The sequence below is a fragment of the Phascolarctos cinereus genome, unplaced genomic scaffold (assembly GCF_003287225.1).
Source record: "Phascolarctos cinereus isolate Bilbo 61053 unplaced genomic scaffold, phaCin_HiC Scaffold_7;HRSCAF=346, whole genome shotgun sequence".
NCBI lineage: Eukaryota > Metazoa > Chordata > Mammalia > Diprotodontia > Phascolarctidae > Phascolarctos > Phascolarctos cinereus.
This window is the reverse complement of record NW_027556180.1, coordinates 105,338,210-105,363,062: the sequence shown is the minus strand read 5'-3', so window position 1 is coordinate 105,363,062 and position 24,853 is coordinate 105,338,210. Positions and strand designations below refer to the sequence as shown.

Sequence of the window (24,853 nt, the reverse complement as noted above, 5' to 3'; positions counted from 1 at the left end):
TTTCAGAAAAACCTGGAATGACTTGTATGAACTGATGCAATCTGAAATGAGCAGAACCAGGAAAACATTATACACAGTATTAGCAACAATGTGTGATGATAAACTATAAATGACTCAGCTCCCCTCAGAAACACAAACATCCAAGACAAGTACAAAAACTCACAGACGAAAATGCTATCCACATCCAGATAAAGAACTGATGGACTCTGAATGAAGATAGAAAAATATTCTTTTCACTTACTTTATTCTTTTTCATGATTTTTTTTCCTTTTGATCTGTTTCTTCTTTCATAACTGTGACTAATGCGGAAATATGTTTTATATGAAAGCGCATGTATAACCTATATCAAATTGTCTACCACTTAGGAAGAAGGGAGAGAAGGAGGGAGAAAATTTTGAAGCTCAAAAATCTTGCAAAAATGAATGCTAAAAGATGTCCTGATGTAATTGGAAAAATGCTAAATTGAAAAAAAAGAAGAGATCTGGTGATAGAATTGTAACCCTAGGAGTTAAATCAGTAATGATAGTTGAAGCCATGGAAATGGTTGTAATTATCAAGGAAGATTAAAGCAGAGTGTGTAGGATAGAAACTTGAGGAAATACTTCTATTTGGAGTATGTAAAAACAACCAGTAAACGAGAACTATAGATTCTGATCATAAATGCAGAAAATCCAAAAAAAAAAATGTACTGAGTTCTGAAAACCAATGAAGGTGAGAGACACTGAATGACATCAAATGCTAGAGATCTGTCAAGGAAGTTGAACACTGAGAAAAGCCATTGTAAGCCAAGCTTCATAAAAATTAGCTTTTGATGCTAATTAAACTTATTAATTATACACTAACCACACCCTTTACAACTCAGATAAACATGTTGAGGGGCACAATGATATCTAATGATCCATCTGGAGATCTAAACAAGTTGTCTGGTCCTGGATAAATTATTGCAGCTCCAGTGCCTCAGGAAATTAGCCAAATTTAAATACAAAGATAATGGAGAGAAATACATTAAATAATTGCAAGAGGTCATCCCAGGTAGATAGATAGATAGATAGAGCAAGCATTTATTAAGAGAATAATATGTGCAATGTACTGATTTTGGGGATTATAAATAAAAAGAAGATAGCCCTACCTTCAAAGAACTTATATTCTAATGGGGGAAGGTAACCCACAAAGAGAGCTGGAATATGATAGAGGAAAAAGAAAATAAGAAACACAAAAATGAAAAGAGCCATGAATAAAGTGAAACAAATATAGAGTTCCTCCTGCAAAATCCTGCAAAAACACCTCTGGTCAAATACACATCAGACTCCTACCCCAACTGCTTCATTGTAGTCTGAAAGGAGATGAAGTCAAGCATAGCTTGATATAAAGCCTATGTCTTGGGACCCAAATTTGACAGAGATAGTGAATCTAAGTGGTTTCTCAAGAAAGAAAGTCTAAAAATATAAACTCCCATAACTCCAGTGAGGAAAAAAGAAGAAAGACATATAATGAGAATTACATAGATATTTAGATTTTAAAAGGATATGTTTAGAAGATGGAAGTCAGATTTATCATATAAAATGTATTATCATCCTATAAGAATAGCATTATAACCAGTAATGTTCAGGGAAAAAAAGGCTTTGGGTGACAAGGAATGCTAAGGAAAATAACAACATTAACACTGACAGTAACAACAATAAGAATAGCAACAACAAAACACATTTCAGGTATGGCTAGAAAAAGGTGATCAAAGCAGAGATAGGACCACTATTTGAGATTAATGATAAATTAATAATAAAAGGATAGTAAGGATGAAAGAGAATGATGCAACTCTGTTTTGACTTCTGTTTCTTTCAAGTAGGAGAAATTTTTGGACTTTCAAGGACAGAAAAAATGAATAGTAAGCAATCTGAAACCTTATATTAATAAAAGGTTTGACTAGTCAAATTAACAACTAGTCAAGTTAAGTAAACATTTATTAAGTGCCCATTATGTGCCAGGTAATATGCTGAGACCCTCACCCATAATATACATGAAGGTAAAAATAATCCTTGCCCTCAAGTAGCTCACAATCTAATGGAGAAAATGTTCAAACAACTAAAAAAAATAATACTTTTGGGGAAAATTGAAGGTATTCTTAGAGGGGAAGGCACTGGCATTAAGGAGGGCTGAGGTCTTGTAGAAAGGATTTATCTGTGACTTGAAGGAAGCCAGGAAAGCCTACAAGTAAAGATAAAAAGTAAGAACACTTCAGGCATTGTTGATCAGGCAACGAAAATACACAATTGGGAGATAAAATGTTATTTAGGAGGAATAGCAAGGAGGCCAGGGCTGCTGATTGGCAAAATACTTAAAGGAGCATAAGGTACAAGAAGACTGGAAAAGTAAAAAGGGGCCAGTTTATGAAAATCTTTAAAAGCTAAATGGAGGATTTTGTATTTAATATTGGATGTGTTAGGGAACAGCTGGAAATTATCAAGTAGTCATAAACATAGTCAGAACTGTTCTTTAGGAATACTCTTAGATAATTTATTGGGGCCTGGATTGGAGTGGAGACTCAGGGACCAGGGAGATCAACCAGTAGACTGTTGGAATAGTCCAGGCAAGAGGTGATGAGGATTTGCACTAAGGTGCTGACAGTGTTAGAGAAGGAGGCATATAGAAGACAAAGGCAAAATCAATAGGCTTTGGCAACAGCTTAGATATGGGTAATAAGAAAAAATGAGGAGTCGAGAATGACAACAAGATTGTGAGCCTGGGTGACTGGGAGGATAGTGGTACCCATTACTTTAATATGGAAAGAAGAAAACAAAAGGGAATCATTTGGAGGGAGAGATAATGAGTTTGGTTTTTGTACATGTTGAGTTTAAGATATCTGTGGGGCTTCTGGTTTGCAGTGTCTAAGAGAATCTTTTATATGTGAGCCTAGAGGTTAAAAGAAAGGTTAGGGCTGGATAAAGGGATTGAAGAATCAATAATAACAAAATTAATAACTACTATTTATGTAGCATCTAGTATGTTCTAGGCATCATGCTAAAGTTGCAGTATTATCTCATTTGAACATCATAACAGCCTTGGGAGGTATATGCTATTATTATGTTCATTTTACAGTTGAAGAAACTGAGGCAAAGGTTTTTTTTTTTAAGGCCCCACAGTTGATAAATTTCTAACTCTGGATTTGAACCCAGTGTTCTATGCATTGCACCACCATGCTTTCAAAGAGATGAAAATTGAAACATTGATAGCTAAGGAGATCACCAAGAGAAATATTACAGAGGGAGAAGAGAAAAAAGTACAGTTTGGAGATTTGGGGGAAATCCAAAGTTAGTGGATATGATCTAGATGAAGATCCAAAAAGGGAAACTGAAAAGGAAGTCAGACTTACAGAAGAAGGACCAAGAGAAAACAGTATCACAAAAAAAAAAACCCTAAGAAGAAGAAGAATAGATAAGAAGTTGATAGTGTCAAAAACTAAACAGAGGTCAAAAAGAATGAGAATTTAGAAAAAGTCATTAGATTTGGCAATTAAAAGGTCATTGGTTGCTTTGGAGGGGACAGTTTTAGTTGAATTATTAGATTGGAAGCCAAAACATGAAGGGTTTCAAAGAGAGTAAGAAAAGAACAAGTTAGGATAACAATTAAGGAGAGTTTTCTCAAGGAGTTTTGTGGGGAATAATTGTATCAATAAAGGATTTTTGAAGTTGAGGATTCAAGAGCATGTTGATAAAGCACTACAAAACCACAAATAAGTAGATAGGAACATATTAAAAATTAGTGAAAGTAGGAATGATAGAAGGGGACATCTGCTGGAGAAGACAGTAGGGAATAAGGACAGTTATACATGTAAAAATGTTTGCATTGGTAAAAAGAAGGGTCACCTCTTCATAAAAGACACATAAAGGAAGAGAAAGCGATGGAAGGCATCAGAAAATTGAAAGATGGTGTATGAGAGAGAGAAGAATAGGGAACCATGTTTTTTTTTTTAAAAGAATGAAAAGATTGGAGAAGCCATGAGTAAATAATATAAGTAACCAAATAAGGAGGTGGAAAAGAATTGCTTTGCCATAGCTAAGAACCAATTGATATTTTCTAACATGGATTTCTAGTGGACCTAGTCAACATGGTTTCATGAGGTTCTCCATCTTCAGCAAGTGAATGAGAGTGAAAGCAGTGGCTGTCTATTAAGAGCACGAAGCAGTTAGGTGGTATAGTGGATAGAGTGTTGAGACTGGAGTCAGGAAGACTTGGCATTTACAAGCTGACACTAGACAAGCTATTTAACCTTTGTCTGCCTCAATTTCCTATAATAATAGTACCTATCTCATAGGGTCATTGTGAGGATCAAATGAGATATTTGTAAAAGCAGTTTACATAATATTTAGCACACAGTAGGCACTTCATAAATGTTTTTTTTTTCCCTTCTCCTTTTCAAAATTTAAGACATTAAACCCAGGTGGACTCCCTCCCAGGAAAATAAAGGAATTGAAGATGTTATTGTGGCAGTCAGCTTGTATTAATGGATAGATACTAGGGTTGATATTAGGAAGATCTGTGTTCAACACTACTTTGATGCTTACTAGATGGCTATGGGCAAATCATTTAACTCTCTGAGCCATAGTTTACTTATATGTAAAATAGGAGGAATAATATCTATAGTACCAAACTCATAGATTTTGTATAAGGATCAAATGAAGTAATATGTTTGTAGGTCTTTGAAAACTTGGAAATGCAATATAAATACCACTTATCATCATCATTGTGGTCATCATCATCATTATCATCATCATCACCATCATAATCATCATTATTGAGTAACTATCAGAGAACTTCAAAAAGTAATGAGAGGACATCTATTGGAGAAGACAGCAGAGAGAAAATAGCTATATATGTAGAGGTGTTTGCAATGGTAAAGAGAAGCATCACCTCTTCATGAGTGACAGGTGTAAAGGAGGAGAAAGTAATGGAAGGCATCTGAGTGATGTGAGATTGTGGCAGTGGGGAGGGCAGGTGCTATAGGATTTTTTTTAAGAATTGGATAAAGTTTTCAAAATATAGGTCTCCTACTTTGACTTTGATTCTTGTCAGTACTTCAGAATGTATTTTCAGAGTGTTAATATTTTCAAAGAGAATCAGGGATAACTTAGATCAAATATATTATCATCAAGAACAGGTCATGCCAGACTAAACTAATTTCCTTTTTTTTTTCTTATAGCATTACTAGAATGGTAGGTTATTGATAGTTGAATAAAATAACTATAATTTACCTAGATATTTTTCAAGATCCTCATGAAGAGAGAGGGATATCTTCTAGAAATATTAGGTGAATTCAGAAGTAGTTGAACGGACAAGAAGAGTAGTCATTAATAATAGATGTTAATGGTGAACTAATTATCCCAGGGGATATGACCTTGGTCCCATGTTGTTCAACAAAGTTATTAATTAATTCCTTAATTAATCTCATGAATATATTCATGGACACAATATTTTTGAAATTTGTAGGTGACTTCCTGTTAAGATGGTATCATAAAAGGTCACAGAGAATCACAGCTTGCTTCTATAAATTCCATTGAGTAGTTTAAAATGATCCAACAAATTTAAATGATAAATCTAGGAAAAAAAAGTTTTAAATAAAGAAGAACAAGTCCTCTGTCAAGTCTAGAATTGCATAAAAAATAACCAAAAGCAGGAAAGGGAGTCAAATTTGGAAACTAACAGCAGCTCAGGTAAATCGAGAAGCTTTGAAACCTAGGAGAAGATTATGCTTTGGAAATTTGCATACCTGTGCTGGAAACTAGCAGAATCAGGCAAAAAGAAGAGATTTAGAACTATAATACAGAGTTGATGGGGGGCCAGATAAATGACAAATTAAGACCAGTATGATCAGAGCTAGACTAAAGTCTTTAGTGAGCTGAGTTCTTGTAGTGAGGCCAAGACTTTAAAATGGGAAGATGCTATGTCTTCTATGGTGAGGGGAAAGTGCAGCTCTTAAAACTTGAATTAATTTTCTCCTCTTATTCATGCTTTTCAGGTTGGAGAATAATTTAGTGGGCCTAGAGAGAGAAATTAAATATTTTTATTATTTGAATAAATGAATAATAGTTAAGTTTAACCTCGTTATTGCTTGTAGGTTATTGTGTTTTATGACTTAGATAAGCATTTGTTCTATCTATTCATAAAAATTGAAGTAATTAGAAAATATTGTAAGGACCAAAACAGTGAAGTTTTCTGAAGTAGAATGGGGTCTCAAGCAATATGATCTGCCAAGAGAATTTGCAATACAAACCTTTGTACAGTAGGATAAGGAAATTCTATCCGCAAATCCATTCATAAGTAAGGGAAGAGAGCTAGTTGGACCTCTGAGAGCCTAAAAGAGCTGGAGTACATATGAATGGTACTGATGAGTTTTTGGTTGTGAGGACCTGGTTCTTATTAATCAGAACATTAGTTATTGGTGTTAGTACCCTGCAGTTGCTACAAAAAAAGTTTTTTGGCTTATCAATTCTGTAGGTCACAAACACTCCATCTAGGCAGCTATCTGTAGTACACACACACACACACACACACACACACACACACACACACACACACAGAAAGAAAGAGAGAAAGACAGATACAGAGAGACAGAGGAGAATCATCCACAGGAATGGAAAGTGAGACAAATGCCCTATAGCATATTAGGTATTTTTTAACAGCATATTATAGGTATAAACTAAGATATATTTGGAGGCAGTATAAAAGGGATGGAAGGCCAATGGGTTTGGATCCAGAAGACTTGGGTTAAATCTTATCTCTCCTACTTCACATGTGATTTCTCCTCACCTCTGGCCGTGGACTGATACATCTGCTCCCCAGTATATCTGCAGTTCTGTAGAAAACTGGCAGAAGTGTGAGCCAAGGGAATTACGAAAGAAACTACTAAATGCAGGTATACTGAAACTCTTCCAATGAGTTACAAACTGTAATTCCTTTTCTTTCATAAGTATTTATTTTGCTCAATGGAACTTAAAAAGAAGATGAAGAAAAGGAGCCATTTTGGACAATTGGATTGCAAGGTGATAACTTGTAGCTATATATTTGTAAGTGACTTTTTGTTCTTGTTTTAGGAGCACAGACTTAGAGTTAGAAAAGATCTTAGAGAGTGATTTTTTTATGAAATAGGAAGCAATTGCCTCCAACTTATTATAAATTACTTAAAGTAGAAGTAGGATCAATATTCTGAAATAATGTCTCTTTTTCTTCTAAGCTCCCTCTTTAAAGTGCCAATGACTCCTTGAAGACTTCCCTTACCTCCATGGATGGTCTTGGGAAAGTAATTTCATTTCTATGGACTCTGTTTCTTTCTTTGTAAAAATGAGAGTATTGTACTAGATGATCATCCAGGTCCTTTCTGTCTTTGATCTTGTTTTAATTTATGACGTAATTGTAAGTCTTCAAAAACCCCACTCTTCTCAAAATTCTCCATTCCTTACAAATTAGCATTTGAGTATATGAGTCTACATATACTAAATTTTCCTTCCCAACTAAATCTTTTTGGGATAGTGACCATGTAGTATATTTATATCATCCTTCACAGTGTCTAACACATAGTAGGCTCTCAATGAATATTGATTGATTGAATAGAAAACATTATTTTTTGAATCAAAAATGTGTAAATTCGTGATTTTTATTGATCTTTTCACATGTCCAAACTGTACTTTAAAAAAAACCTCAAAATTCCACCTTAATTTTTAAGTATTTAATTATGATAAAACATGCATAATAACAGTTGCTTAAAGAAAGAAAAATCAGTTAAATTATACATTTTTGAATTCTAAATAGGTAAGAATTTATCATACTTAAGAATGTTATATATAGTTGTTTTTAAAAAGCCACTGAAAGGAATCAGAAATTTATTTGGAATAGAAAAATTTCTTTAAAATATCATTGCTTACTTGGTGAAATAGAGCTCTGGCCTCGGAGTCAGGAGGACCTGAGTTTAAATCCAGCTTGAACACTTGAAACTTACTAGATGTGTGGCCCTGGACAAGTCATTTAACCCCAATTGCCTCACCTTCCCCCAAAAATATCATTGCTTAATGTTAAATTTTGAAATGCAGAGGAAAATGATAGTGAATCATATTGAAAGGTACATAAGTTTGTTTTATTTTTATTTTATTTTTGTCACAAATTAAAGTAACTAAGGTAATTGAAGCACACAGTGGGGAAATGGACAACAAAGTTTAGAAAAAGGAAAATCTTAGAATGATAAAACACAAAACTGGACTCAAATGTACTCTTGCTAATATAATTCATCAGGAAATAGATATTTATATGTTTGAATTACAAAGTAACTTATTTGATGGTGTTTTTAGAATAAAATACCAAACTTTTTTTGTTTATGGAGGAAATAAACATATGAAGTGAAAATATAAAACATGAAAATATTTTTAAATTAAATTTAAAAATACAAGAAAACCATATGGTCAAATCAGTGACAGCCCAGCTCCTTTCCCCTCACCCCAAATGAGAATAGCTACTTCTTACAATAGTTAAGTAATTCAATATTGTCCCAGAAATTCCTTAGTATCACAGACAGTTGATGAAAGAAATCAGTTTCATTATGTTATTTTTAATTCCATATTGTATTACCTAGTTGTAATACCTGATTATTTGATGCTTTTTTTAAACCCAAATTGCATTTCTCAATTTGTCTAGCCACTTAACGTTTCATATTTGACTCTGAAAAAATCTATCCATTCTCAGAGATTGAATATCTGCCACCACTAAAAATGTACCACAGCCTGATTTTGAATAGACTGAATTTTGACTTTAGATTTCATAAAAAAGAAATTTGTGGTGGGCACATGGGTGAAGTAGGAATATCATAGAGTATCAGAATAACAGTGTGTAGAGACTTGGAGTAAGAAAAACCTGTTTGCAAGTCCCACTTCCAATATATATTGGCTATGTGACCCTGGGCAGGACATTTAACCTTAGAAGGACCAGTCAACTATTGGAGTCTATCAATTATAGAGAAAGTGCTGACTCACCTTGATGGAAAGAAATTCCTTATTCAGGATTTCACTATAGGAAGGAAATCACAGGTTCATTGTCTATCCCTATCTCATAGAAGTAAACCAAATGAAGTCTGAGATTCAAATAATATAATTTGGCAAATGTATGGCTATAAAACAGGTGAATAAAACAATTAATCCTGATTTTTAAGAAAATTATTTTAATTTCATGATAGCTTCTAAAAACATACTATAACATTATAATAATAATTATAATACATTATGATTATTATAATTACAATATAATATATAATTATAATAATAATGCCTGACATTTATATAAGGCTTTAAAGTTTACAAAGCATATTACCTCATTTAAACATTGCAATAACTCTGTGTGATAGATACTACAGAAATTATTGACTTTACTGATGAGGAAATTAAGGCTTTGGTAGAAAATTTAAGCTTAGGTAGCATAAAGACTTAACTACTGTCCTCAGAGCTAAAGAGAGACAGGATCTGAACCCAAATCTTGTGAACCTCAAGTTTAGTGCTCAACTATGCCACACCTACTCTTCATAAATAGACAGACCTAAATCAAAAGGAAAAATAAAAAAGGTTTGTATTATTTTTTACTATAAACTATATTGTCTAGGTTTATTTTATATCTTTGACTTAGTTTTATGGGGATAACTTTTCTTCAAAAACTTTAAAGCAATTTATCACAATTTTAAAGTTATGAGCAAATTTAGAAAACTGACATTCTGAAAAAGCAAATGTCATAAGGCCATACACTCATAGGATCATAGATTTTGAGCTAGAAGGGACCTTAGTCATGTAATCCCATCTCTCTTTCTTTACAAATAAAGAAACTGAGGCCCAGAGAAATTGTATTAATTGACCAGACCACACTTCTAGTAAGTGGCAGAGTCATGATCACTATTCTATTATCTGTAGAATAAGTAGGTTCATGCTGATTGTATTTTTTCCTAAACAAAGGTCTATTTTTTTTAAAAAAAGAAATAATTCATTAATTATTGTTGTTTGCATAGGTATGCACAAAAAAAGATGGGGAGAAAGGTAAAGTAAGATAAATATTAATAATTCAAACATGCATTTGAGTAGGATTTTATCGGAGGAGACAATCTTGGCTGAAAGTGGAATTCAGAAGATTATATTGGTAAAAAATAGGTAAAAACTGATGAAGTCATTAAATTTTCAAAAGTTATAAATTATCCTGCAAAGCTTCACTGGCTGCAAATTAGCCTTTGCTGTAGCCCTCTGCTAACAATCTATAGATCATTTTATTATTCATGAATTTTAGTAATTTCAGGACACCACAGGTCATCTTATGCTCATTTATTTGCTAAACACCTTGTGCTAGTATGCCTATGCTGAAAAATTGCTACTATTTACTTCCTATGAGACAAGCAAGCAACAAAGTGCCGAGTTTGGCCCTAGACATCCAGTATGCCAGGCAGCATATACATCTTGCTGTCAGCAAAATAAATGAGGCCTTAAATTGGCTGGAAAGCTTTAAGAACTGAAATTTATATGTCTAGTTATCAAAGAGAAAGTTCAGAACACCTGCCAATATGAAACATAATTGTGACAAACTGTTACATTTTACCTTTAACTTTTCAGCTTTAAAGCCACACCTTCATTATAAAACACACACACACACACACACACACACACACACACACACACCCATGTCAAAGGCAAAACAATTATGCCTCAATTCATATTATTCTTTTATATATTGTAAACATTATATTATAATTTAAACATCAGCCATACATAGATCAAGACATGAGTAACATGTCAGAAAATAACTAGAAAACCAGAATTTACTGCAAGCAGGAAGATAAAACCCAGTGCATTTCTAGAGCCCTTAGTACAATTTAGATGTCTTTCCAGCTCCATATCTTCTTGACTCTGCTCTTTTCAGAATGTTAATGTTGGGGACATAAAAGGTCACAACACTCAACACTCTGGCAGATTACAGAGTTTGCAAATGACTTTAGTGATTATCTAATCCTTGGGTTCTTAGCTTAAATATCTGTGAATTTAAACACACACACACACACCTATGTAGTTATCAATACTTCAGCATACTTGGTTTCCTCTATAATTTGCAAATTTTATTTTATTTATTTAAAAATGTTATTCTGAAAAGAGATCCATAGATTGCACCAGGGTACTTAAGAATCCATGACAAAAAAAAAAAAGAACCTTCCATCTAATACAACCCTCTTAATTTTAAAGGACATTGTGGAATTCCACATTCAGAGCTAGATGGCCCTTAGGCATCTTCTATCTCAGAGCCTTCATTTTATAGAGCAGGAAATAGAGGGATTAAATCACTTGCTTCAAGGTCAAATAGGTAGCAAGTAGCAAGCCCAGTATCTGAACATGGTTTCTCTGACTCTAAGACAAGTAATCTTTCAATTGAAATTGGGATCCTTGCAAGTGATGCATTTTTCTAAAGTTATATAGCTAACCATGATACAGCTGTCACTAGATTCCAAATCTCCTGACTCCCCATTGATGATTATTGCCTGTATACTACACTGTCTCCTGACCCAGGAAGTCTGAGTTTCCTAATTGACATATTTTCAAAAGCAACGTTATACTCAATTGTGAATCCTATTTTGACATTAACAGAAACAGGACAAACCATTTCAAATGATAAAAAATCTAAATTAGATTTGTATTATTCCTTGAAAATAACTCTAGCAAACAGTGTAAGAATGCCTGTGTGCTTAGGGTGATATTAGAGGAAAAGACTTTCCCCCCCCTCTAATTCATATTTCTAGCTCAGTCTGATTTAAGAATTTTTCCTCATCAGTATGTCCAGATCATTTATATCTCCAAGAATATCATATTTTAAATAGCATGAAGTAGTTTTCTAGTAAAGATATATTTAAATATTTGATTCTCTTTTTAAATGCTAACTGGAAGATTTGTAAAATAATGCAATCTCACAGAAACCACATTTTCCTCATCAATAATACTTACAAAAGAAGCCAAAAATTAAATTTTCCTTCTTTTATGTATTGAAGTCCTTGGATTCTCAGGGCATTTGGAGATCTTTAATAATTCCAGTGGAGGAGGACTACAATTAGAAAAAAAAAGACAGAACATGGTAAATTGATTAAATTCTTTTTCTGACTATAATATGCCTGCTGTCAGACTGATAATAGCTGGCAGTTATTCCTCTTGCTAAGGGGGAAGAAACTTTGAGTCACTGGATACTATTAGTGAAAGCACCCAATATTTTCCCCTATTTTAAAATTTTTTTCTTTGACAACCATTATTATGTGCTCAATACATTCTTATCTGCTCTGTCTTGCTAAAAAGGGAACTGAGGTATATTTATAGTCAATGTACCTGGATTTGAATCCTAACTGATCTCTTTGATCTCCATGACCTGGAGCAAGTCTCTTACTCTCTCTGGGCCCAATTACCATCCTGACTCACTGAATCTAAGTTGGGAGATCTTAGAGAGGTCATCTAGTCTAACTAGAACCAGAAAAGGTATCTTTTCTATAATGTATCTAAAAACTAGCCATCCAACTCCTCTCTGAGGACCACTAATGAGAGAAAATCTATGACTCCTCAAAGCTCCCAATTACATTTTTTTAAACAATAGATTGTTAGGAGGGTAAAATGTGTCCACCTGCAACTTTCAAATTTTACTTGGTTTTGTCTTCTAGACTCAAGAAGAAAAGTTTTTTTTTATTATTATTAGTCTACATAGCAGTCCTATAAATACTTGAAGAAAACCATTATTCCTACTTTCAAGTATGCACCATTCCTTGCTAAACAACTGTACTACCTTCAAGTTGATCCTTAGATGGCATGACTGTCCCTTACCATTCTGGATACCCTCTTTTATGTTTGTTCCACTTGCCAGTATCTTCCTAAATATATAAAGTGAGGAAATAAGTCCTAAGTACTGTCCTAACTCCTTATATCCAAACAACACATATTATAATAATTATAATTTCTCCCCACCCCCGACATCAGTTGAATTCCACTTTCTCCAGTTGCTTAAATATCCACCTTCTCAGTATCTTTTCATGTCTGGGATTCATGCTTTCAACTGTTTTCCATAGTTACTTGGTCAAGTCATTAAGTTTCTTTACTCCTCAATTTCCTCAGTCTGTAAGGAGGAGAAGCTGATCTAAGCTGTCTCTAAGGTCCCATCCAGTCCTAAAAACATTTCTATCTACTAGTCTTTCTATGCTTTCTTGATACACATTCCTTATGAGACCCTTAGGACATACGGGTAGCAAATTACAGAATGAAAAGAAAGTGATTTGTCATTAAAAGGACTACTAAAATAAGATAACAAAGAGAAGGATTCATGGAGAAATTTAAATAATTACTTTGGTATACAAGGTTTTTGATCTTTTTCGTGTTCAAAGGCAGTGAAATACACATGTACTTGGTATATTTGCAACACTATTTAAAGATTTTATTGATGGAGAAACATATGCATAAGTTATAGAGATAAAATTGTATTATAAGAAATTTGTTAGACTCTTACCCTTAGGGGAACATAACACCCAATACGTGTTTTAAATTTGTGTGCCATATTGTATACACTAAAAGAATCATAAATCTTAAATGTCACTTGTTAGCTAAATTTCCTATGTGAATTCCGTACCTCAAACTGATTATTTTTCCCTTGAAGTAGCAGTCTTCATAACTATACTTATAAATGTATAGTTACAAATTTAATTATTATTGCAGTGCACCTTTTTTGGTTTAATGTTTTCAATTTCATTGAGCTAACCATTAAAATTAGTGTGCTTTACAATATTCTATTGAATAGAGTACATACTTAGATTTCAAATTTGATCTTGCATGTAAACATCTTGGATAATCTTAAATTGTTTTTAGTTTTCAGTACCTTTTATATATAATACACCTTTAGCTGGCTTGGTAAGTAAACAACATTATGCTATTTCAGTATTTGAATAGCAGTTCCCAAGGACATCATCTTATGTTATCTGACAAAGATCAATAACTTTTTCTTTTTTCTGTTTGTTTTGGTTGTTGTGTGCCCCTAAACATGCATCACTGCCTACTGAAGATTTCCAGCTTTCATTGTAACAAATATGACTTGAAATCTCTTTCTCTCACACACACACACACACACACACACACTAGTGCCTCCAAAAGAGTGGAATTTCCTGGCATTAGTAGAAATAAGTAAATTGATAAAACAAAAAGTATTATAAAATGCATACTCTACAATATCTTCACCCCAAACTGCAAAAATAGACATCTGTGTGTTATTTGTCATAGATCTACTCCATTCTATTATGTGTATCTTCATTTAACAGTTGGGACCAGTAGAATCATAGTCAACAAATTTACAACCTAAGGGAGACTTTAAAAATAAATTCATCCAATCAATCCTTTCATTTTATATGAGTAAAATAAGTCCCTGAAAGGTTAAGTTATTTTTCCGTTGTGATAAAATAGAGTTTAAAAAGATATATGTAGTGTCAGCTTTGTAGCATAGTAGATAGAACTGAGACCAGAGTAAAGAAGACTTGAGTTCAAATCAGAGACCTCACCTAAAATATTTACTAGTTGTGTGACTCTGGGCAAGTCAGAGTCTGTCTGTTGCCGCAGTTTCCTCTGCTGTGAAATGGGGATAGTAATAGAACCTACCTCTCAGGGTTGTGGTGAGGATCAAATGAGATAATAAAGGGCTATAGGGCCTGGCATATTACATAAATGTATATTCTATTCCTTCGCCTTCCCTTATTATTTCCTTGGCAATGTCTGACAATGATCACATCATAAAGATCTAAAGAAATCCATTTGTACTTTTGTATTATTTTTCAAAAGGATTGATTGTTGTTGGAATATTATATAGAAAGAACCGATAATACATAAAGAAAGTAAGTCATAAATGTGATTCTTAAAAGGTAACTCCCAATTACAAAATCCTAAGTGTGAAGGAAATCTTAATTAAGAGCACAATTAGTTTCAATTTAGGAATCACAAATAAATCATTTTGGAAAGTCATCAGTCTACCTTTAAAATATAGAAGGCAGCTGTGCATTTTCTCTTGGAAATGCATTTCAATGTCTTACTAGAAATTTTCCTTGTCTCAGTATGACCCATCTCTCCAAAAAGAGATTTTCTTCATTTCTCTGCAACTTAGATCACTGTTCTCACTTTTGCTATCTCACTCCATTATTTTCTTCTGTTTGCTTTGTACTATATTAACCAATCTTTAAATGGTCAAAATGATAGCTTTTAAAACAGACTTCCCTTTCTATCAAAGAAACGCATCAAATTTGTTATGCGGATATTGATCATATAATCTTGATAGTCACCATCTAAAAAATTCCCATAATTTTCATTTTCATTTCTGTGGCACAGTAGTGGAAAGTGATATCATAGAAGCAGGAAGTTAGATAAGAATGCAGTTTTCTCTTGAGCTTTATGATTTTCATAGATGACATTTACATTATGAGAAATGAAAGTGTACTAATAGGTATTGCTGTTTTTAATGCCTTTGCTGTGAATGTTTCCATTATCTTGGGGTTGGGAGGAAGACAGGAAGCAAGCATTAGAAATTAATAATCACGCTGAACAAATGTTATTTTCCATGTTACGTTTTTTTTAAATTTTTCCAAAAGGCAAAATTGCCTTAATGGTTTGATGACACCCCTTCTCATCTAAATCGGAATGGCTTTAACCTTCTAGTTATGTATATCATCACAAATATTTCAACTATGAGAAACTCATATTATAAAAAAAGAGTTGTGAGGGAAAATTAATTTCCTGATATATTTTATGAAATGTTATAGCAAAAATTTATGATCAACAAAAAACACAGAAGGAGAATCCTAAATACATTAATGCTTTGGTAATATGGGGATATCTGAATTCTACAAACTCGTTGATTGTATTCCACATTTTATTTCGGAGGAGCATCTTAAAATTATGATGAACAAATTAGAAACACCATAGAAACTTTAAAATTTATTGAAATTTTTTTCAAATTGTTCAGAAATGTAAGAAGGAAGGGGAAAAAATCCCATCAGAGCAAATCATCCTCTTCTATCAAGTAAATGCAGTTATTGACAATCAGTTGGATATCTGCAAAGTTTTTGAAGCTGTGACTTGTGGCCAGATGGGATCAAGTTCATGTGGTCTAGACAAAAGTAGCCTAAGTCTAATGGTATACAATTTGTATTACTGTTTCTGGGTAAGGAGGTGATACGTTTCATTTGCATTCTAACAAAACTTGAATTGGAAGGGAAAGTTGGGGAAAGACAGTCATTAAAATATAAATGGGAAGCTGTTAAAAACTGGAAGAAAGCTCTACAGACTCTAGAAAGGTGGAACATTGATGCACTCAACAATATGTAGAAATGCTGATAGAGACAGTGTCTTTAGAGTGCAGACAGCATTCATACATTTGTCCCTGGCTATTCTGTATTGGGAGATGTAACTTTCCAGATTAAACCAAAGCTAGAGTCCATTTTTTTGTGGGAGCTTGCTCTGAAATTGGAAGAGCTGCAAAACAGGAAAGGCATGGCCACTTCCACACATTGTCTGAAGAGAATGTGTCCTCAGAGCTTCAGCTCAAAATCAAAGAAGGGAGGCTTCTGCTTATCCTAGGTATGGATTCCTTCCTGAATGAAAAGAGCACTGTTATATTCCAATTAAAGAGAATCCATGATACCCAGTCAAGCTAATAGTTGAAGGTAGAAAAGACTGAAGCTGCTTATAGAAGAGTGAACACTGACAAATCAGTCCATGCAAAAGAGATATTGTGCCCTGAGAAGAGCATGGCAGCTAAGTGAGCTATGTGATCTAGGTCAATAGTGCCAAGCACAGTGAAGGGTCAACTCAGTAAACAAGAACCTGCTTGACCCACCTCAGAAGCAGATTGATCTGATTGGCTGAGATGTCAGTCATACAGTCAGTCACCAAATAAACATTTGTTAAGCACCTACTGTGTTCCAGGCATTCTACTAAGTGCTAGGGAGATGAAGAAAGGTTTAAAAAACACAGATTCTGCTGACAGGGAGCTTATAGTCTAAAAATAAAATATACATCTAAACAAGTATGTACAAACATGCTATGTACAGGACAGATGGGAAATAATTGATAGAAGGAAGGCATTACAATTAAGAAGGATTACGAAAGATTTCCCACAAAAAATGAGATTTTAGTTGGGATGTGGAAGAAGCCAGAAAAGCCAGGAGGTGAGGAGGGAGAGCATTCCATGCATGGGAAACAGCTAGTTAAAATGCCTGGACTCACGACATTGTGTGTATTGTGTGAGGAACAGGAAGGAGGACACTGTTACTGGATTGAAAAATTCATGTGTAGGGGAATGTTAGATGTAAGAAGATTGTAAAGGGGTGTGTGTACTTTAAATTGCAAATAAAGTATTTTATATTTGATCCTGATATGATAGGGAATCACTGGAGCTTACTCTGTGTGTGTGTGTGTGTGTGTGTGTGTGTGTGTGTGTGATGGGGAAAGAGAGGTGCTTTGGTCACACCTATGCTTTAGGAAGATCACTTTGACAGCTGAGTGGAGGACTGGAGTGGGGAGGAACTTGTGACAAGCAGACCAACCAGCAATCTATTGCTATAGTCTGGGGATTATATGATGAGCCCCAGAACCAGAGTGGTTATTCAAGAAATGTTAAGAAGATAAAAGATACAGGCAAAGGCAGCAGATTGGTTATTGGAGGTGTTAGAATGAAGAATCAAGGATAACATCTCGATTGCAAGCTTGGATGGCTAAGGAATAAGTCCAGCTCGCCAGTCTGTCCAGGGGAAACATTATTTCCTCATAGCAGTCATCCCCATTGAACTGTGCCATAACTGACTAACCACCAAAGGTATTGTTCATAGAAAACTTCATGAACTACCTCTGAAGAAAGTAAGGATACCAAGATTCTATGATTTCAGAATTCTGAATTGCTTTGCCCACCTGTGTTGCCTATCTTATTATGATTCTTTTCCCCATGGACTCTGTATAGTTGTTGGGAGATTGTACCAAGTTCTTGTGGTGCTTTTTAATTACTGTTTTTTGCTATGCCATATTAATGGATGATTTTGCTAAAGATATGAGCCATACTTCTAGTGGTGGCTCATGAACTATAGTTAATGCACTGTTAAGAAAATAAGCTTTTTCCCCCCACCCCAAACCTCCAGTGTAGTACTATCTACTTCTCTGGGGACCTCTTCTTTCAGTGCTGGTATGGATTGGAAGAGTAATTCAGAGAATATACTATATCTATAAGATAACTAATGTGTGGCCAACTTCTCTCCTGTCTATAGCTTCTTTAGAGAGATCTTGAAAAATAGGTGGTAAGTCTTGTTTTTATATGGTCATGTTATACTCTAGAAAGAGGGAGGATCAGGTGAACTCATTGCCTTAAATCATTTTGGGGGATATCTTTACCTGGTACACTGATTGTTCCCAGAGCTTTATCATGCTGAGGTGGTGTAGTCCCATTAGAAGCATTGCAGGGAGATCCATTTCTCCCTGAAATATGTTAGTACATCAGAAATTTATTAATGTAATCTTCCTTAAGTTTTATTAACAAGTAGACTCAGAATATTTATAACTCTTATGTGCTTGATCTTTTATATGGTTGTTGCCATTCTGCCCTCTTCTGTGATTTTTGTAGTGATTCCAATCAATAATAAACACATAACAATTGCCTTTGTGACCCCTTCATCTGAGTTAGTGACGGGAGAATTATCAGAACTCCTCCAGGAATTTGTATTATCAGCAATTCTACCACCACCCCATCAATAACTTGTACTATTAATACTTCTCTCCCCTCCAAAAAAAAAAAAATATCAGTGACTTCACTGTCAGAGTTTTCTTCCTTCACAATTCACAGAGTCTCCTTCCTGCCACAATTGGTACATTCATGAGATCATAACATCTGCACTCCAAAGACATCAAAGAAAGAAAAGAAAAGAAAAGGAAGTCCAAAGAAAATAAGAGAAAGATCCATATATACAAAATATTTAAAGTAGCTTTTCTTGGTTGCAAAGAACTGGAAACTGAGGTGCTGCTTATAAATCTGGGAATAACTGAATGAGTTACGATACATAAATATGATGGAATGCTGTTGTGTGGTAAGAAATGATAAAGGGTATGGTTTCAGAGAAACCTGGGAAGATTTGTTTCAAAGTAAAGTGAGTAGAACCAGGAAGGCAATTTATGCAATGACAACAATATTGTAAAGACAATCAACTTTGAAAGACTTAGAAACTCTGATCAACACAATGACTAACCAGATTTCCAAGGTACCCATGATGTAATATGCCATTTACCTCCTGAAAGAGAGTTCATGGACTCAGAGTACAAATAGAAGCATATTTTATTTTTAGAAGCATTTTATGGATTATAATTATAATTTTAGAAGCCTATTACCTTTTTAAAAGACAAGTATTTGTTTTGTACAAGTATACATATTCGTACAGAGTTTTTGTTTCTTGACCTCTCAATGGTAGGATAGAGGGAGGAGAAAGAAAATTTGTAACTGAATTTGCTAAATAAAATCAATTTTAAAAAGGTCATATGGCCTTCTTCAGCAGGCAGTGGGTGTTCACTTAATAGAGATCTTACAATAAATGCTGACTGACCACTTACTGAGCATAGTGTGAAGGGAATTTTAATTTAAGTGTACATTGAACTAGAAGTCATCTGAGATTTCTTCCAGTTCTAAATGTCTATGATTACTTTACCTCCCGTATCCCCATAACTCAAGAAATCATAAAACTTTGGCAGAAAGTGAATCAATTTTGATAAAAAGCTAGACTCCTAATAGGGTTCATCTCTATGCATAGACTAATCTTTTCATTAAACTAAATTACAAATCAAATTACAGGTTTTTGTTTGTTTGTTTATTTGTTTTGATGAAGCTAAGATCACAGTCACACATGATTAAAATAAGCATATGCCCTTTCAAAATTAGATTTTGTTTATCCAGGCCTCATAATATGAATTCCTTGAAAAATATTTTGCCCCTTTCTTTGAGGTAAATCGTAGTTTTAAGTCTATCATATTCTTCAACAAAGATTTCAAAATATTCATTTCTGTTTGGTACTATAAAAAGTAAATTGGTTTCATAAAGATCTTCTCTTGTAGGAAGTCTGTGAGCACAAAAGCAACAACAACAGCAACAACAACAATGAACTAAAAAATGAATTATTTTGGAACTTCTCTTTAACTCCAATGATAAGAAATACTATCTCTAATTTACATAGTTATCAAGGGGAACAGAATGAAAAGTTATCCCTTAGGCTCATCATATCCATTCTGGCTCTAAAGCTGTGTTTCTATATCCGGTTTTTATACAATATAATTAGATTGAGAGGGACGTTGTCCTTCAATATTTTAAAGAACATCACAATGGGGTCCAAAACATTAATACATTAGACTAAAAGAGGATTTGGACTAATTTTTGAAAGAGACATGAGACTGACAAAGTGGAAGTGGAATTGAAAAAGTTCACTCTCCTACAACGAGATGAACATTTTTTTGCACATTAACCATAAAATTGTAGCTTTTTTTAGTTTATACTTAATATTGATCATTACATAAAGAGATGAAACTTTATCAGAAATGTCACAAAATGTTTCCATTTTGTTTTGGAAAACAATAAATACTTCACTGAGAGAATTAACATTCACATATGCACTTTACTTTACAAATTTACCTTATGCATCAAGAACTTTTAAAACATTTTTCAGCTCTTCCTGGAGCCAAGACGGCGGAATGAAAAGGTAGTCGCTCTCACTCTCCCCTATCAACCTCTGAAAACCCAGAAAATATCACCCCAGAAAAAAAAACCCTGGAACACCTGAACTAGTAGAAAGACGGGGAGCAGCCGTGCAGTAGCACAGCAAACGGGTCTCCCAGTGCCTCAGCAAAAATAAGGGAAGCAGAACTACAAGGGGCCCCAGGCAGACAAGTACCCTGCGGCATTCATCTGAAAGGAGGTGAAGAAAACAACTAAAGGCTTCCTAAAGCCCCGCCTTGCTGATTCCAACCCAACACCAGGTGAACTGTAGGAGCCCTGAAGCCTCCAATTGTGAAGAAATCCTGAAGCCCAGGTGGTAGAGCAGGCAAACACCAACACCTGGACCTCCTAGTGCCTCAGTGAGGGTGGGGGGAAAACCACCAGGAGCCTCGGCACTCCACAAAGGAATCTCCCCTGTGCATTAGCAGAAAGAGGGAGACAACACTGCAGGGGCCCCAGGCAGATAAACACCTGCAGCACCCATCTAAAAGGAGCTGAAGAAAGCTAAAGGAAAGGAAAAGCAGGCAACCTAGAATTGCCTGAAAGTTCCAGCCTTGCTGATTCCAGCCCAACACAGGTAAGCTGCCAGAAACCTACAGCCTCCAATTCCAGCATAAGAGGCCCCAGCACACAAAGCCAGTGACCAAGACCTAGGCTCCCAACACAAGAAGCTTGGGTCAGTACCCTCTGTTCCCCAGCAGGAGAGCTCAATCTCTTTAAAGGCCAGGGAATAAAGAAACACCATGAGTAAAAAGAAACCTACCATAGATTCATATTATGAGAAGAGTGAAGATCAAGACAGAAATTCTGAAGAGGACAACATTGTCAACAAACCCACATCTGCAACAACAAAAGGGAATATGAACTGGTCTGAAGCCCAAAAAGCCTTCTTAGAAGAGCTCAAGAAGGATTTTAATAGTCAAATGAGAGAGGTAGAAAGTCCTTCAAAAATACAATTGGCCAATTGGAAAAAAAATACACTGAAGAAAACAAGTCCCTAAAAAACAAAATTGGCCAATTGAAGAAGGAAGTACAAAAACTAACAGAAGAAAACAATCTGTTAAAAACTAGAATTGGACAAATGGAAACTAATGTCTCTATGAGAGAGCAAGAATCAGTCAAACAGAAACAAAAAGAAAAAAAGATGAAAATGTAAAATACCTCATCAGTAAAACAACCACCTGGAAAATCGACTCAGGAGAGACAATTTAAAAATTATTGGACTACCTGAAAATCATGATGAAAAAAAGAGCCTGGACAGTATCTTTCAGGAAATCATAAAGGAAAACTGCCCGAAGTCCTAGAACCAGAAGGGAAAATAACCATAGAAAGAATCCACCTATTACCACCTGAAAGAGATCCCAAATTGACAACGCCAAGAAACATAATAGCAAAATTCCAAAATTACCAGATGAAAGAGAAGGTGCTGCAAGCAGCCAGAAAGAAACAATTTAAATATCATGGAACCACAGTCAGGATTACACAGGACCTTGCAGCTTCTACATTAAAAGACCACAGGGCATGGAACATGATATTCCTAAGGCAAAGGAGCTTGGAATGCAGCCAAGGATCAATTACCCAGCAAAAATGAGCATCATTTTTCAAGGGAGGAGGTGGATATTCAATGAAACAGGAGACTTCCAAACTTTCCTGATAAAAAGACCAGAGCTCAACAAAAAATATTGATATTCAAGAAGGACTTAAAAAGGTAAATGTGACAGAAGGATACATTTTGTTGTTAATAAGGGGAGGGGCTGTTTGAACTCCTACAAGGGAATATAAGACTTGCAACCCTTGAGAACTGTATTGCTATTACACCTTGTTAAAGGAGTATACATAAAGAGGGTGGATATTAGTTGACTTTGATGTAATGATAAAAAAAAATTCTAATCAAGTGGGTTAAATGGATCCAAATAAGTGGATCAATCTGATCTTAGAAAATGTACTGAGAAAGGAGGAGGCAGACAAGGGTAAATTACATTACAGGAAAAGACACAAAATCCTATTACAGCAGAGGGAAAGAAGGGAGGGGGAGCATTGTTTGAACCTTACTCTCATCAGATTTGGCTCAAGAAGGGCATAATATAATCAGTTAGGTATAGAAATCTAACTTGCCCTATAGGCAGTAGGAGGGAAGGGAAAGAAAAGGGAGGGGGAAAGAAAGGGAGGGGGGAAAGAAGGGAGGGAAGCAGCAGTAAGACTAAAGGGAAGAAAAGGGAAAGGGATAATAAAAGGGGGAAGGGACTGAAGGAGGCGGTGGTCAAAAGCAAAACACTAGTGAAGGGGAGAAAGGAAAAAGGAGAAAGAAAAGCATAAATAGGGGGAAAAGGATGGAGAAAAAGACACAGATAGTAATCATAACTGTGAATGTGAATGGGATGAACTCTCCCATAAAACGCAAATGGATTGCAGAATGGATTAAAAACCATAATCCTACAATATGTTGTTTACAGGAAACACATTTGAAAAAGAGTGACACATACAGGGTAAAGGTAAAAGGCTGGAGCAGAATATATTATGTGTCAGCTGAAGTAAAAAAAGCAGGGGTAGCAATCCTGATCTCAGACAAAGCAAAAGCAAAAATAGATCTAATCAAAAGAGATAAGGAAGGAAACTACATCCTGCTAAAAGGCACCATAGACAATGAAGTAATATCATTACTAAACATATATGCACCAAATGGTATAGCATCCAAATTCTTACAGGAGAAGTTCAGGGAGTTACAGGAAGAAATAGACAGCAAAACTATACTAGTGGGGGACCTGAACCTCCCCTCTCGGCACTAGATAAGTCTAACCACAAAATAAACAAGAAAGAAGTTAAGGAGGTGAATAGAACATTAGAAAAGTTAGGTATGATAGACCTCTGGAGAAAACTGAATGGGGATAGAAAGGAATATACTTTTTTCTCGGCAGTACATGGCACATACACAAAAATTGACCATGTACTAGGGCATAAAAACCTCACAATCCAATGCAGAAAGGCAGAAATATTAAATGCATCCTTTTCAGATCATGATGCAATAAAAATTATATGTAATAAAGGGCCATGGAAAGATAGACTAAAAAATAATTGGAAACTAAATAATCTAATCCTAAAAAATGATTGGGTCAAACAACAAATCATAGAAACAATCAATAATTTCATTCAAGAGAATGACAATAATGAGACAACATACCAAAACCTATGGGATGCAGCGAAAGCAGTTCTTAGGGGAAGTTTTATATCTCTAAATGCTTACATAAATAAAATAGAAAAAGAGGAGATTAATGAATTGGGCATACAACTAAAAAAACTAGAAAAAGAACAAATTAAAAATCCTCAACTAAACACCAAATTAGAAATATTGAAAACCAAAGGAAAAATTAATAAAATTGAAATTAAGAAAACTATTGAACTAATAAATAAAACTAAGAGCTGGTTTTATGAAAAAACCAATAAAATAGATAAGCCTTTGGTTAATTTAATTAAAAAAAAGAAAGAAAAAACCAAATTACTAGTATCAAGAATGAAAAGGGTGAAGCTACCACCAAGGAAGAGGAAATTAAAACAATAATTAGGAATTATTTTGCCCAACTATATGCCAACAAATTTGACAATCTTAGTGAAATGGATACATATTTACAAAAATATAAATTGCCCAGATTAACGAAGAGGAAGTAAAATACTTAAATAACCCCATCTCAGAAAAAGAAATTGAACAAGCCATTGATGAACTCCCTAGGAAAAAATCTCCAGGGCCAGATGGATTTACATGCGAATTCTATCAAACATTTAAAGAACAATTAATTCCAATACTATATAGACTATTTGGGAAAATAGGTGAAGAAGGAGTCTTACCAAATTCTTTTTATGATACAAATATGGTGTTGATACCTAAACCAGGAAGAGTCAAAATAGAGAAAGAAAATTATAGACCAATTTCTCTAATGAATATAGATGCAAAAATTTTAAACAAAATACTAGCAAGTAGATTGCAGCAACTTATCACAAGAATAATACACTATGACCAGGTAGGATTTATACCAGGAATGCAGGGTTGGTTCAATATTAGGAA

General features: G+C 34.5%; 1 pseudogene; it reads right to left on the bottom strand.

Moving 5' to 3' along the window:
• The window catches only part of LOC110212463 (large ribosomal subunit protein P2 pseudogene), a 50,818-nt pseudogene extending 31,475 nt beyond the window's left edge, over window positions 1–19,343 (bottom strand).
• Between the last annotated feature and the right edge of the window lie 5,510 nt (window positions 19,344–24,853).